This window comes from Pezoporus occidentalis, unplaced genomic scaffold (genome assembly GCF_034315485.1).
Source record: "Pezoporus occidentalis ecotype Australia unplaced genomic scaffold, CSIRO_AGI_Poc_V1 ctg135, whole genome shotgun sequence".
NCBI classification, from domain to species: Eukaryota; Metazoa; Chordata; class Aves; order Psittaciformes; family Psittacidae; genus Pezoporus; species Pezoporus occidentalis.
The window spans coordinates 1979785-1995071 of NW_026913157.1; the positions used below are offsets into that span (position 1 = coordinate 1979785).

Genomic DNA, 15287 nt, shown 5'->3' on the forward strand with positions numbered 1-15287 from the left:
AAATTAAATCTGTGGGAAATGTGGGGTCCCTGTTTCCACAGATCTCCTGGGTGGTGGGGACATAGCATATACTGATGAATAAGAGGAGGTATGCCAAATCACCAGTGTCATTTTCAAGATTAACTTCATCAAATAGTCACAAGAAAATATAAGTCTCATGTTGGGCAGTAGCATAAAGTTCACAAAGTTCAGTATTTCTAGTATTAACCAGAAAAGTGTCTTGGACAATTCTGTAAGTTTTTGGGTTTGTATTGTTTGTTTGTTTGGTTTTTTTTGTTTAGTTTATTTATTTATTTTCTTTTTTCTCAAACAGAAATAAAGAATTAAAAAAAATAAAGAGAAACAAACAAGCAAACAAAACACAACAACAACAAAAAAACACAAAAACAAAAAACCAAAACTTACCCAAAACCAACCCTGCCCCCCAAACTAACAGTTTAAATGCCTGGATGGGGAATTATCATTGTGAATTTACCATACTGAAAATAACTCTTCAAAACCATCAAAATGACACAATCAAATCTTTGGCTGCACAGTTAGAATTAAGAAAAAAAAAGAAAAAAAAAGACCAAGACTCACACTTTCAAATGCAAAATACAGTGTTAAAGTGAAGATCAGAAGTGACTGTCTCTGACAAGCCCACTTAGTGACAAAAGGTTTCAGATATGACTCTGTTGCCACATGCTGCCAAGTAATTGTTTTGAGAAAGAAATCTGTTAATGCAATGTTGGTGAAGGGAACTGCTGAACTCTTCAGTGCACCTCACAGCATTTGGAGTGAGCCTTAGATGAAAAGACAACAAGCACAAAACTGTTGAAAAAACTGTTCTAAAGAGACCAAAAAAAGATGTAAAGACATGACTTCAAAATAAAGTGAGATGTCTTTATATGGATGTTTGATTACTAAATAAGTGTACTGGAGAAACCCAGTCTTCTCTCTCCCATATTGGTGTCCCTTAGCAAAAGCGAAGTCAGAGCTATTGTTATGCTGTCAAGCTACATCTATTTATATACTGGCCAAAAGCTCTTCTCTGTACTGGTGTCCTTTCACCCGCTCAAAATAAATCCACCTCCTCACGAAGAGGCAGATTAGTTACTATTATGATAGCTCTCAAACTGAAAACTCTATATTATAAGGTAAACGCTTTTCCTGCATAGACACCAAAACAAATCCAGTGATTTACTGAAGTCACTTTGGAATTGGAAGAGGATAAATCTGGCTCCATGTCACTTACAGTAATGGTTTCAACATTGACAAAATATAGAAAGTTGGAAGTCTAAATTACCATGAAATCAAACAGAGAAGTCTGAATTATGAGTGAGGAGTGTAAGATTAGAGAAATACGCATAACATAAATGCACATATGATATGGGCTTCGTCTTTCCAGCTTGTAAAGGAATAATCACAAAAATATAATAATGCAAAATTATACTTGAGTTTCTTCACTCACTGGGAGAAACAGCAACATTTTGTAAAAGCTCAAGCTGGACGTAAAATTTACTGCCATTTATATACATTTATAAGATTTCTTTCTCCAAAAAAAATCCAAATCCTAAACAATTACAGTGAATCCAATGATATTGGAAGTATAAAAAGTTAAGAAGTTGATACTGATTTTCAGCTAGGGTGGGTTTTTTGTTTGTTTGAGGGTTTGCTTGTTTTTTGAAGTCAAGCAAGCTGCCAATACTCTGCAGGCATTTGAGGTGTGATACATCTCAGAGCCACTGGGCATCTTTCAATCAATTTCAACAGATTTTTGTATTAAGTTCTTAGTAAAGCCCATTATTGGCTTTGTGACTCAAATGGAAAAAAACCCAAACCAAAACAGTGAGTTTAATGACTAAATCCCCCAAATCAATGGTTAACACCCATTTATATTTTGTTTACCTTCATTTTTGAAGCTGCATTGATGAAGGAAGAGGTGGGGAATAAGAAGGGTGCCTTGCCTGGCCCTTTTCTCTAGAGGAGAGGGAGTTGCAAATAGGTCTTTGGTATGTGAAGGAGTAAAATGCCATTTCCTTCTCAGCTCTGCATAACCTAATTGGAAAACATGGGGAGAGAGTTTTAGAATTGATTCTCAGATAGTCATAAAATGCAGGGGCAAATGGGAATTTGCAAGGGGCCTTAGAAGTAATGGAGAGATCTGGCAATCAAACAGGTTTAATGTATTCCTGTGTTCCCTTTTGTATATTTAAACATAGGGCTAGAAGGAACCTCTGTAATATACTAGCCTGACCTCCCTGTGCAACAGACACTGCAAGTCCTGCCTGAAATAATTCCTGCTTGAGTTAGAGTTTTGTTTTTCCTAAGGGGAGAAGGTGGAGGAGGACTCCACAATGAAATCCTTGCATCATTTCAGTTTTCCCATCAGGCACTGGATCTCAGAGCATGCTCTTCACCAGCTCTTGTTATGTCTCTACAGTAAGTTTTAATACAAACAGGTGACAATCTAGTCCTTCAAACAGTGTAGAAGAGGTCAGTCTTTGTATTGCCACTGCCCAGAGTGGTATGCCACTGACTAATATGTTAGCTTATTTTTTGTTTTTTAAACAAGCTGAGCAGGGCTCAGTCCACAGTTTCCACTCTCATTGCAAGGAGACCATTGCTTTAGGACCGCTCTGATCTGAACTACTTTCAAAGCCTTTAACCCAGTTCTAATTCTGCTGTGAGTATATCTTTAAAAAGAAAAATTGTTATGATAACACCTAAAAAAAGCTGAAGTCTCTGGGGCCAGCATCATGTGTTCACAACAGGAAACTGACCACTGTTGTTAAAAATTAAATGTTTGACATGAACTAAAGTCACAGAAAAATATGACTCAGTCCTTCAGCAAGCACTGTTCATGAAAGCTTGAAAGAGCTGAAAGCCCAGTTTGATTTATATCCTGGAAGCTGGTATGCAACCTTAAACATGTTCTTTTTTCAAGTTCATCTTGTCATTCACAGATAAATATAGATTAGGACAAACCAAAATAAATGGGTGGGTACCAAAATCCACAAAACAACTAACCATAATCGAAATGCTTGTCCTTCTATTCAATAGCAAAACCAGCATATACTTGGTTTAAATTGCTGGTTGGGGTAAAATGAGTATTACTGGACAGGAACACTTAGCCAGTATGATCCAAACAAGTCAAAAAATAGCCAGAGTACAACCACATAAAATAAAACATTGACCAGATTTAAGTATAATTGGTCACCCTCCCATGTTTTCAGATTCTTATTATTATAGCTTAGGAGGCTCTGTAATGTACCTTTGGAAAAAGTCAAATGGTTTCACTGGGTTTCTAACCTTTGCACTTCTGTAAAATGATCCACTGAGAATGTTACTGTATGAGACTAAAAAAAAAACACCCAAAACTAGAGCCCACAAAACCCACTTTTCCTCACAAAGGTGCATCAGACACTTACGTGACTGTGAACCATCACCAGTGTCTCCAGCCCTGTTTGCTTAACATATCCGCATTATGAAGGCAATGTGTGAGCAGTGCTAACTTTACATGTTCCACCACAACAAGCTGTCCTATTTTCAGCATAAAAATGGCATTTAAATAAACATTTGTGCTATGTCATCGGGAAATAAAGGTCAGACACCACCCTGCTGTGTTTCCAGGATGGGCAAATCCAGTGATCAGATCACAAGTCCCCAGTAACACTTGTTTGGGACAGCAAGGACGATTATTTAGCAATGTTATATAACACAGCAGGCTAAATGGGTCCTTTGTATATGGGAACAAACTCAGCAGTATTTCACTTTTCTTTAGTTACCCTCTTCTAACCACTTCAGCCTGTCCTGTTCCAAGACTCTCGGATGAGACACCTGAATTCCCCCACAGTACTTATTTTTACTGTAGTACCAAGCCCTGAGCAGCTCTCCTCATGCCAGGAAGGACTGGGTGCCCTGCAGCCCTAGCAACACAGAATCACAGAACACAAGGAAAACATCAATGCAGACCTGCCACATGGCACTGCTATATCCAGCCTTGCAGGGTCTTCCAGATTAGCTCTCACAAGCACCTTCACAGTTGAAAAAAGAGGGCATGTAACACATTAGTGACATTTCCTATTGAAATATTTACAGAATGGTTGCATGTATATATAGGGAGTAGCCCTACAAAACTTTGCAAATATCTGGAATCTGTCAGAACTAGAGAGCACAAGAAATAGCAGGAAGCACTTAAAGTCATTGTTAGGCTGAGAAAGTTGGGGCTGTTCAGCCTGGAAAAGAGAAGGCTGCATGGAGACCTCAGAGCAGCCTTCCAGGATCTGAAGGGGGCCTACAAGGATGCTGGAGAGAGACACTTCATTAGGGACTGTAGTGACAGGACAAGGGGTGATGGGTTAAAACTTAAACAGCAGGAGTTTAGATTGGATATAAGGAAGTTCTTTACTGTAAGGGTGGTGAGGCACTGGAATGGGTTGCCCAGGGAAGTTGTGAATGCTCCATCCCTGGCAGTGTTCAAGGCCAGGCTGGACAGAGACTTGGGTGGCATGGTTTAGTGTGAGGTGTCTCTGCCCATGGCAGGGGGGTTGGAACTGGGTGATCTTAAGGTCCTTTCTAAACCTAACTATTCTATGATTCTATGCACACGCTAATGCGCACATATTCAGTGATTTTTTCAATCATACATGATTGTCTCCGTTGTTTTTTCCTGGTCTCTCTACCTCTACCTACCTCCTTTTTCTTCTCAGAGCTTGCAAGATCCTCTAGAAGGATTCTCTTGTCTTCAGTGTTTAGAAAGGGCCTAACAAATCACAGCCACTAAATAAACATGTATTAAATGGCATCCCAATTTCAAATCCTAAGGGACTCGAAAGTGCAATTCAAACAGCTGCTTTTTTTCATTTATGCATATCCAAAGGTCAACCACGAGCTTGAATGTATAATACATAATCTGCCTGTGCTCATCAAAGGAGAGGTACAATCTTTGATTATTTTAGAGTGAAAAGAAATGGGTCTGGCTAACACTGAGTAAGATGCCCTATGAGAAGTAAACCTGGCATCAGAAGCAATGTGGATGATAGTCAGTTCTTCATCTAATCTTTACAATAGTTGAATCATGCAATGCTTGTGTTTGAAATCCTCAAGAAACAAGCAATATATAACCTTTGGCATCAGGAAAGCAGACTTCAAAGGAACATAATTTCCCTAGACAAATGACTGAAACTTTGTAATGCACAGGATCTCACCATTAAACATAAAAGCTGTGATAATTCTAAGTCCATTTATAATGCCTCTTAGTTTTGCATCTTCTTTTAAATAATAAGCTTGTAAGTCATCAGTAATAAGATTAAGACATTTAAAACATATTTGCATGCAATATTTATAACAAAATTTAAAATACATTATCACCTGAGGTGGCAGGAATTGTTTATTAGAAGAGCATAAAGATATTGCTACTGAGTTTATGAACCCACATTTAAAACAGTATGTTTGATTTTGGCTTTAAAATTTTTAGTTCCCAATGAACCAGATGGGAAATTGCAAATTAAAAGAATTCATGCTGCATCTGGAAAGGAATGTAGCATATTCTCTCCACAGAATGAGGCATATGTAATTCACAGCCATGAACAATTTACAGAAAAATGTGGTCCTGGAAAATGTATAATTAAGAATACAAATGGGCAGATCAGTAGTGTGGCAAAATGTATGTTGTGTAATGCAGGACTGACATATAGGGATATTTACATTCAAAATTTGCAAACCTTTAAAAAATTATCCCGATATAAGCAAGTCATCTACCCATAATTTATTGGCAAACATCTGAGTGGGTGAAGCCAAGGTGATAATGTGAAAGATTATATATTCTATTAGAAAATCAACAATTCTCTGAAACCCAGACACAGTCAGACCTGCTGGTCACCACAATGCAGCTATTCTTTCATTAGATGAAGGCCTGCAAGCCACAGACACTGCCTCTTTTCCTAAACAAAATTTTTATTCTATCCACTCTGTCAATTCTCAGAAAGGATAAGAGAAACTAATCCATGGATTCCACTCTCTCTAGTAAGTAAGGTAGAACAGACAAAACTAATTCAGGAAGATGCTCAAATAATAATATTTTGTACCATCATAACTGTAGAATCTACTGTAACTGTGTGATCATCATAACTACCATCTTGTGAGTGATGAAGACACTTGACTTACTGATATGGGCTGACAGATTTCCAAGCTGGTAACATCTAGCAGTGCCATTGTTTCTCAATAGTTTGACATCTTGCTTGCAGTTCGGTGTTTCAGCTGCTTGACAACTAGTTTTATACCCAAAAAGATTTTTTCATAACCCTTAAGCAGCTTAGTGAACAAATAGTAAGAATTAAAAAAGCCCCAGTTCTCTTCCTGGCTTCAGGGATTGAAATAGTCCTAGTGATATCAGCTGGACTGAAGATTACCTTGAAGATCACAGTGTTGCTTAGATATCTATTTGTAGATCTGTCAGACTTACCAGTCAGACTTAAATCCAAAGTCAACGAGCAGAGATTTGACTTCACTGTTTTTATAAAGTGGCGTTAATGGTACATTCACATACTTGCTTGTAGCTTTAATAAATGAGAATGGAAAATTATAGCAGGCATTCTGGGACAACCATGCCACATGAGTTGTGATTGCTATGGGTGAAACAGATGTAGCATAAGCGAAAAAAGTTGATGAAGGCTACACCATATCAGATAAGAAGTGGCAAAGAAAGATTTAGAAGAAAAACACAAAAAAAACCCACCCTAGAGCAATTTACCCACTGAAGAAATGTCACACTGGGGACTTTCAAGGCCAGGCTGGACTGTGCTTTGAGGAATGTGGCCTAGTAGAAGGTGTCCGTTTCTGCGGCAGTGTGGGTTGGAACAAGGCACTCCTCAAGGTCCCTTCCAACCCAAACCATTCTATCATTCTATGACTTCATTTTCAGTCAAAGCTTTCCTAGGTCATAGTACCCACAAAAATAACATTGGATCATGTTTAAGCTCTCTCTATGATATGCATGTCTTCTTTCTGCAGTAAGGAGCACATTGTCTCTGCTAGAGAAGATCCCTGTATTTTTTTTTGCAGACAAGGGACTTCGACTCACACAGACTTGTACTTACACAGGCTGATACCTTTATCTCTTGTTTAGTTAGACTGCACAGTCACAGGCAGTTTCCCTTGAACAAATGGCATGTTAACAGTTTGCTCTGAATGTAAAAGTTTTGTCACATCCCAGGCCTGAAACCCCCAAGCATAGAAGAATACGGACAAGCCTAATAGATTGCTTGAAGATGCCAGACAACATTTTAGATGTATGAACTCAACTCTTGCCTATGCTACATGAAGAACACTGTGTTGAGTCCCTAAAGAAGAAATTACCTCTACTGAATGCATCAGTCTGAAAAAGGAAACTTAGATTATAAATCTGGTCAGTTTGGAAAGAAAATGCTATGAATCCTACTGAGGGTTGCACGCCAAGTTCTGATTTGAGAGTCCAAGCAGGGGTCCTGTTGAGCAGTGTACTATACACAGACAAATCTGTCTTCCAGCACACAAACTGGCACACTAATAAATCCATAGATAAAAAAAATAACATAAAAGCTGCTATATAAATAATTCAATCATATTACCTGATTTTAAACTTTCAGTCAGCCTCACAGAGAGTTTCATTATGGACCAGTTCTAATTCTGAAGTATTTTAGCAAGGAGTTTTGTCATTGATCCAGAAGTCAAAGTCTTTGCTCCCTGATCTTGTTTAGACTAAGGTCTTGTTTAGAGTAAGGTCTTGTTTAGAGTAAGGTCTTACCTTACCTTGGGGTAAGACTCCTACCACTGAATTCAAGCACAAATCTATGATCAATGATGAAAATTGGAGTAAGGACTCTGAGCTTTTGCTTGCTTGTTTGTTCTTAAATCATCATGTCTTCAAATTAGTATGTTTTTGAGTATGTACACGGGACACCAATTCTTAGTTCAATTAGATGCTATTTTTCAACTTCCTATTAAGTTTCAAACATATTTAAAACCTACTTCTAAAACAATCAGCCAAAAATCCAAGAGCTTGAGAATCTCCCATTACTGCAAACTCGCTTTTTACAAACAGCATATATTTAAAAGGGCTAATTTTAATTTTCTCTATCATGCATATGACTAAATCCATGATGGGTAAAGCTGGTATGTCAAGTGCTAATGACGAAGCACAGGAAAGGCTGACTGGCTAGTACCATTACGAGGTGAGACTTGCAAAGTAGGGTCAGAAATACCTCCTGGCAATGTGGTACTCTAAGGTTATTGGCAGGAAATAGGTATTCACAACTGCTAGCGAAATTATTTTTAAATTTAATGTGCTGGACAGAGTGGGCAATTGGCCAAATTCTTCTCTCAGCAGCATAAATGTAATTCTGAAGTGACTCCACTGACCTGAGCGCTGAAGTAGAAATGTGAATCTATTTCTATCTTGAATGTGTTGCAGCCTGTCACATTAGTTCTGTGATCCTGTTAGATCCTACAAGTAAATAGGTCAAGATGTGTCAATAAGCAGATGGGAGATTGTCAAACAACCTCTAAATGTGCGAAGGAAGAGGTGCTGGTACCATCATAAGCATCACTTTTGGAGCATATCTCCTAAGGGTTTTACCTGAATGATGTCCACTTAGGCCCAAACATTCCCATTACCTTAGCTATAGCGCAAGAACCCCAAGAGAGATTTCTACTCATAGAAGGGTAAAGTATGTAATTTCTTCCATTCATGCCTTTTGATGTCTCTTAAGTCTTCTTTAGGTTACACTTCTAAAGACTGCTATCCTTCTCCCTCATATTCAGCTGGGCAAGCTGCTCCCACAAACAGACCCTATTCCTTTTCCATCAGGATGAGGTTTCTCACCAAAGACTTATTTTCTGAATTACTTAAACAAGCAAACAGCCCTGGGACATAGGAAAAGAATGCACCAATAAGTCTGCTATTAGATTTAAGGCAAAGTAGCCACAGGGAGACAACAACCTCTTCAGCTGCATCCCAGATGGAATGCCTGTCATTGCTGGGTACTTGGGTGTCTGTGGCAAGGCAGGGAAACATGTCTTGCAGGTCTTTTCAGTAAGATGATCTAAGAATCTTTTTGAGACAATTTAATCAATTTCAGAGCTTGTTTGCTCCCAGAAGGATTCCCTCTATCAGAATGGTTTGCTTGGCTCTAGCCCTTGTAAAAGCAACTCTGATCCCCACCAAATACATTTAAGTACTTTAGATGGACAGTCTAAAATATGGGAAAAATTCCTTGACTGATCTGTAGTGAAGATGAAGTGAACTTACGCTTTACGTGATGTTAGATGGCAGTACGCTTCTGTGTTAAAGACCTGACATGCCTTCCAGTGCCCTAGGAATATTTGGGATATTAACCCTGGAGCTTCAGTCAGGTTACAAATTTTCATCCTACTGACCTGCATTATTGGTGCAGTCTTAATGCCTGCACTGGTCTTGGTCTCATGTCCCAAGCTTCTGTTTTTCTGCACAGACAACTGGAGAAACTTCATTACAGGACAGTGATTTGAAAGTACATCTTTAAGTATATAAAGCACTTCACAATCTTTTCAATTAAATGAAAATATATATCAGATGCCATTAGTCAAGAAAGATACTTAAAATTTACAAGAGAAGAAAAAGTCAGAGAACTCTCTTAAATCGTAACTGTTTTGTTCAAGTTAGTAGCACAGTTTTAAAAATTTAACCTTTTTTGGTTCTTATCTACTAAGGGAAACACCACAAAATACCAAGAAACACTAATAAAATAATAAAATAAAACACACAATCCATCAATACCGAGATCTCATTTTTCTACAAACGATGAATCCTTCACTTCATGCTAAGGTAAAAACACTCACATGGAGCAACCTCTGCTAGGCCTCTGCCTCCAAACAATGCTTCAGTATTTTTATTTCCTATGGCTCTGTGTATATATGTGACAATAGGATCAAGCCTTGTTAGCCAAGATATCTTTTCTTTCCACTTCTCAAAAGCCACTAAACTTTGACTGAACTAAGACAACAGGATCAGTTCTGCTGTGCCCTCATTTTAACACCTGAAGATAGCAATAATCAATACCACTGAACAATCTATTATCTTAAATTAAAAATAAAATTCACATGACTCTTCTATAATCAAAAAACTCCTTAGATAAGAGAAATATACAGAAACTGATTTTCCAAGCTTGGCAGATTATAAATAGCTGTAGGTACGTAGAAAAACTTTTTGATGCTATTTTCAACACAAGTTTTCCAATAGGCAACCCATTGTAAGGAGTATACATCAATTTATTACCAGCTAAAATCTGTCATAGCCACCTGGTATAAAGCGCTTGTCTGGTACAACCCTACTCTGACAGTTCAGATTTGATCAAAATTGTTTGATGGCATAATTTTGTGCTACCAAGCACATACTGGGTCAGGTATCATCTGTCTGTACTACTCGGATTTTATGCCAGATAAAGTACAGCATGTCCTTCTACAGTCACCAAGAAAGCATAAAGCCAGGACAAAACCTGTCTAATGTGCTTTGACTAATTCAACAGCAACAAGATTGCACCAAACCCAGTTCAAAGTAGACCTTACGGGTGATGCAACAGTGCCTAGGTCTAGAGTTAATGATTGTGAAATTGACACAAAACCACCAGAATTTATTTCTCTGCCCTCACCCATAGAACACTTTTACAGTAATGTGCACACATCTGAAATTATGACTTTGGTTCTAAAAATCAGTTTTGGGTACAACTGAGACTGCCTTTCTGTAAGCAAGTGCATAGTAGAACTTGGCTATGAATATGCTCTGGATCAACCAAATGGGAAAAAAATATTGAAGTAGAAAAAAGAATATATTCAAATCAAGCAAACAACTTGCAAAATTTGGTTGTTGGAGTTTGTTTTCCATAATAACCATTCTGTTAGTGGTCTAATTATCAAAACCTCAGGGTCTTGTTCAAGGATGCAAGAAGGTGACGGAACACCAGCCCTACCAAGGGTGGTGATTTGGGTGTCCGCACTCCCTGCATGGCTCAGTGGCTGCAGAGCCAGCTGCATCACACTGTCAGCAAACCTCAGGGCTGCTTGTGATAAATGGTGTCCTAAATGTCACATGGCCAGGGAGCAAAAATGTATACGTGATAAAAGATAACTCTGTCCCCTCTGAAATAATTCTCATTGATGATGTGCTCACTTATAAGCCAATTCATTTACCAGCTGCTGCAAAGCACTCCTCAGCATCAGTCTGTTGCAAACCCCAACACAAGCAGAGTGGAGTGTGTTTTACCACACGCATTGCTCTCTGTTGAGAAGGGGACAAGCTCTAACCAAAAACTGCTTCTTCATTGTTGTGTCTTTTATCCACATGCAACACCCACTGTATGGGAATGCTGAGGCTGTGAAACTGCAGTATGCAGAAAATTACGTGTTAGCTACCTCCATTATAACAGGCTGTCATCTTTCAGCACAGAGCAGCCATTAATCATCCAACAATCGTTCAGCCATCCTTTCGGTGAAGCATTAAACTGTGGCCTTTTCTGCTTGTCTCTAGTGATCATCCAGGTGGAAATTAGAAATCCCAGAGTGCTTTTCAAAAGGAACAGGGGCTAACCCGGGTGACCTTCAGTAATAAAAGAGAAAACCTGTTTCCATTGTCCACAGCTGTGTGTAAGCTATCACCAAGTACATAATAGGCACCACATTTACCTACACAGTCACCACTTCTCCAGCATTCAACTCATTCATCTGTAGAGTGGTTTGGGACACCTTGAGTATGAAATATGCTTTGTGAAATCAAATTCCATTATCCTTTACAGCATGTTGACAAGCATTTTCAACTAAAAATTTCAGTGCCCTGTGATTCAGTCTTAAAAAAATCTCCTCCTGGTGTAGCAATTTGCAGTAGTGCTTCACCTTCATGCAGGGAAGTAAGTGCTCAGTACACCACAAAACATATGCTAATAAGGGTGGGCAAAAGTCACTTAACATGGACAAATGTTTTTTGTTGGTTTCCCTCTCTTTTTTTTTACTTAGATTGGTTTTCTTTGTTGTTAAAGTTATGATGCCCATGTTCTCTAGATTGGATGAAGTCTTATTCTTTCAGAGCTTCTGGATAAAAAAGATTTAGGGACTTACATAATCACCTTCTTAACTAGATTTTGAGGTCATTTTCATACATTAGCTTAAAAGAATTACAACACAATTTAATCATAAATTCTGTTACTATAACTTACCCTTAAAAAATCACACTTACATTGAGCAAGTAATATTTTTCATGTTTTATTCACTAAAGCCCAATTCTGAAGACATTTTGATCCATAATCAGCAATTTCCTAAAGCATATTCCACTTTTCAGCATAATGGTGAAATTTAAAACTAGAAAAAACAACTGCAATGGAAGGCAGTTAAGTGTCTAACTGACTAGAAGTGGGTAGAAATAAAGTGCCTGATTCCTTAATGTTTTTGTAGTTTCTAGCCAAGGCCATATAAAATATGTGCTCAGTGTTAACCAGGTCCAGAAGAAGGGGCTGCGACCTGCAGAGGTCCTCTCTATCCTTCACTCTTCTCCCATTCTATGTGCTCTGTTACCTGCTCACTTGAGAGAATTTGCAGTACACCAATTGGTTTATAGGATTACAACAGGTTTTGCACCATGGTCACTACAACATTATCCAAGTGACAAATAAGCTCACAGAGAAGCAACCAAGGGGATTTTTACTGAGACTGCAAAATTAATTTTTAGCCACTTTAAGTCATATAGGAAACAGGACACACAAGCACAGCCACATGGAATGAGAATAAATATTGGCAGAGGGGACATACCAGTATGCATGCTTTGGACCATATATCTGAAAAATCTCACAACTGCAGTTAGATTGAGGCAGACAAAAATGTGTTGTTATTCCCTTTCAGTTTTTTTTTTCAAATGTACAGATTACATGGACTGAATTAATTCCTAATTGTTCCCTGATGTGCACTGGAAGGCAAGATGCTCATAGCAGAAGGTTTCACAATCGTGTGAATTTGTGTACATGCATGTGCTTAAACTTCATAGACCATGAGCATGATTTTAGAAATCAATTATCATTAAGCTCTACCTAATCTGTGTATAAAGTTAGTAAAGTTAAGCACATGCATTTCCTGGGGAGGTAAACATAGTTAAAGAGATGGAGAATAAGAAGAATATGAATGTGAGATGCAGATATTTAATTCATTTGGTAATACTGCTTCTACAAGCACTGAGCTTTCAAATATGTTCTTCAATAAGGGAGCATTTACAACATGTGTTGGGCGATTGCGCATTCCTTTTTTGTAACACCCTCAGTTAAAAAAAAGACAAAGTAGGACAAATTGTCCTCAAATGCAAAACTACAGAAAGTGACATTTAAAATAGCACATTGGAAACTGCAATGAACAACAAAATGCATGAAGCCAAGGTGAATTCAGCACAGAGAGAGATGCACATTAAACCACGCTGGCCCAACAGCCCTCTGGTGTCAAAACTGCAAGTGTCCTGACTGCAAAGAGCGAAAGAAAAAGGACTGCTACTCCCCAGCTTGATACATCGCTGGTTACTTGACCAATGATTTATATCAGGTGCCTAACGTATCCACTCTCAATTCTTCTGCAATTAAGGAGGGCAGGGCAGACCAGTGACAAACGGCTTTCCTACAGCGCTTTTGGCTTTAGCTATTATCCCTTAGATATCTTTAAACTAATTCATCCCTCTTTAGAATCCCAGGTTTGGGTTGATAAATCAAGTGAGACCTGTGTGTGCTGGGAGCTGATTACAGGGTCATTCCTCAGCAGAAATGTTTGACCATAGTTTCCCAACTTCATATTTTATCTAGCAGCTGGTGATGTATCATCACTAATCCAAATGCAAAGTATCAGGAAATAAAAGAAGGAGGTACTGTTTATAATAAATCACTGACAGGGAAAGCCTGACCTTTTCATTTCCTACAAGGTATTTCATTGTTAGACCACAGACAAACAGAATTTTTCACCTGGTGCTTAATATGCATCAGAAGAGAACAAAGGTTTATAAGAGAAGAAGAAGAGGGTACTACCTTCAACTAGAGGACACTTATCTTTCCATAGATCAAAAAGACAATGTTGTTAATAACAGTCTTTTCTTAAGAATCCTTTATTCTTTTTATTAGTCCATAATTTAATGATAAAATGCACTCCCTACCTTTCATCCTGAAGGGAGATTCAGAGACTTTGTTAACTTTAAAATGCTTCTTTAAAAACGTGTGATTTTTAAGGCAAATGCTTATCATTGAAAGAAAATATAAATGACTGGCACCATAATGATATATAAACATAAGATGATAACATTGCTATTATTAATGCTCAAGCTTGACATGTATCAGCCATATGTTATTATTAGTACAGCAATTGTGGCTGCAGATGGAAGCACTGTTAAGACTGGATGTAGTACAAACACCTAATAAAAAGCTTCCTCTGTGAGGAGCTTCTGTTTCACCTTTCACACACAAAGGTTGGAAAACAGAGGTACAACATAGACAGGATTAACCCAACACCTTTTTTCAAAAGTAACAAACAAACAAACAAACAAATAAACGAAAAAGCCCAAACTAATCTGTTCAACTGAGGTATCTCCTCAATCTGTCTCCCATAATCCTCCATCACATAATGTGGTACCCAACTGAGAGATTCAGCTCCCTGCCACATACAGCAGCCAGAGCATTGTGTTAAAAATATGAAGGCTGTTGAAATGCCTGTTCCGTTTCCTCCTGTTGAATAGCAGGACCCACTACTAGAATGAGACCCCAGCTATGTCTGCCTTTGTAGGCCGAAAGGATTCAAGCCATGGCTCTGTATGCCTCAGCACCAAGAGATCCTAAACACTCCTTCATACACACTTGTGCAACTACAACCATACAGAACCAACTCAGGCTCACACCAGCAAGTCCCCTATACTGTCTCTTTGTAGGAAATCAAATAGTTGCATAGGCTAGAAGCTGGCATTTCTGAGATTCTTTCTAAAAAAGCTCAATTAGGAGCCTGGAAAACCTAAAGCCATTCATGTGTTACCAGGCAGAACATGAGCATTCAGCTTCATTAGCTGTAACACACCTACTGCCAAAGCACCCAAACGTGTGCATAGCTTGTACCATTAGTGCTGGGATTCTTTGTTTTTTTTTTCCCCATTCTCCTCCCTCCTCAAGAATCATACCAGAGAAGCTTTATTTGGGCCTGTAACAGAATTTTCCTTCTCGTATCTTCTGATGCTTTACTATGGCCTACATAGAGTCCCAGTCTGGACACCAAGATTGCTGGCAGCTGGTGTC

General features: G+C 38.4%; 1 long non-coding RNA gene across 2 annotated transcripts in view; it reads right to left on the bottom strand.

The window, feature by feature from the left end:
• Positions 1-14270, bottom strand: part of LOC134158805 (uncharacterized) — a 31484-nt gene extending 17214 nt beyond the window's left edge. Inside the window, exons 1-3 of one of the 2 annotated variants that reach the window (XR_009962924.1) lie at positions 14165-14270; positions 12224-12345; positions 3828-3908 (exon numbers count right to left, since the gene is read on the bottom strand). This is a non-coding gene — a long non-coding RNA (uncharacterized LOC134158805). Of the gene's footprint in view, positions 1-3827; positions 3909-12223; positions 12346-14164 lie in introns of those variants that run through there. The other variant, XR_009962923.1, reaches the window with a different exon arrangement.
• Positions 14271-15287: the final 1017 nt, after the last annotated feature.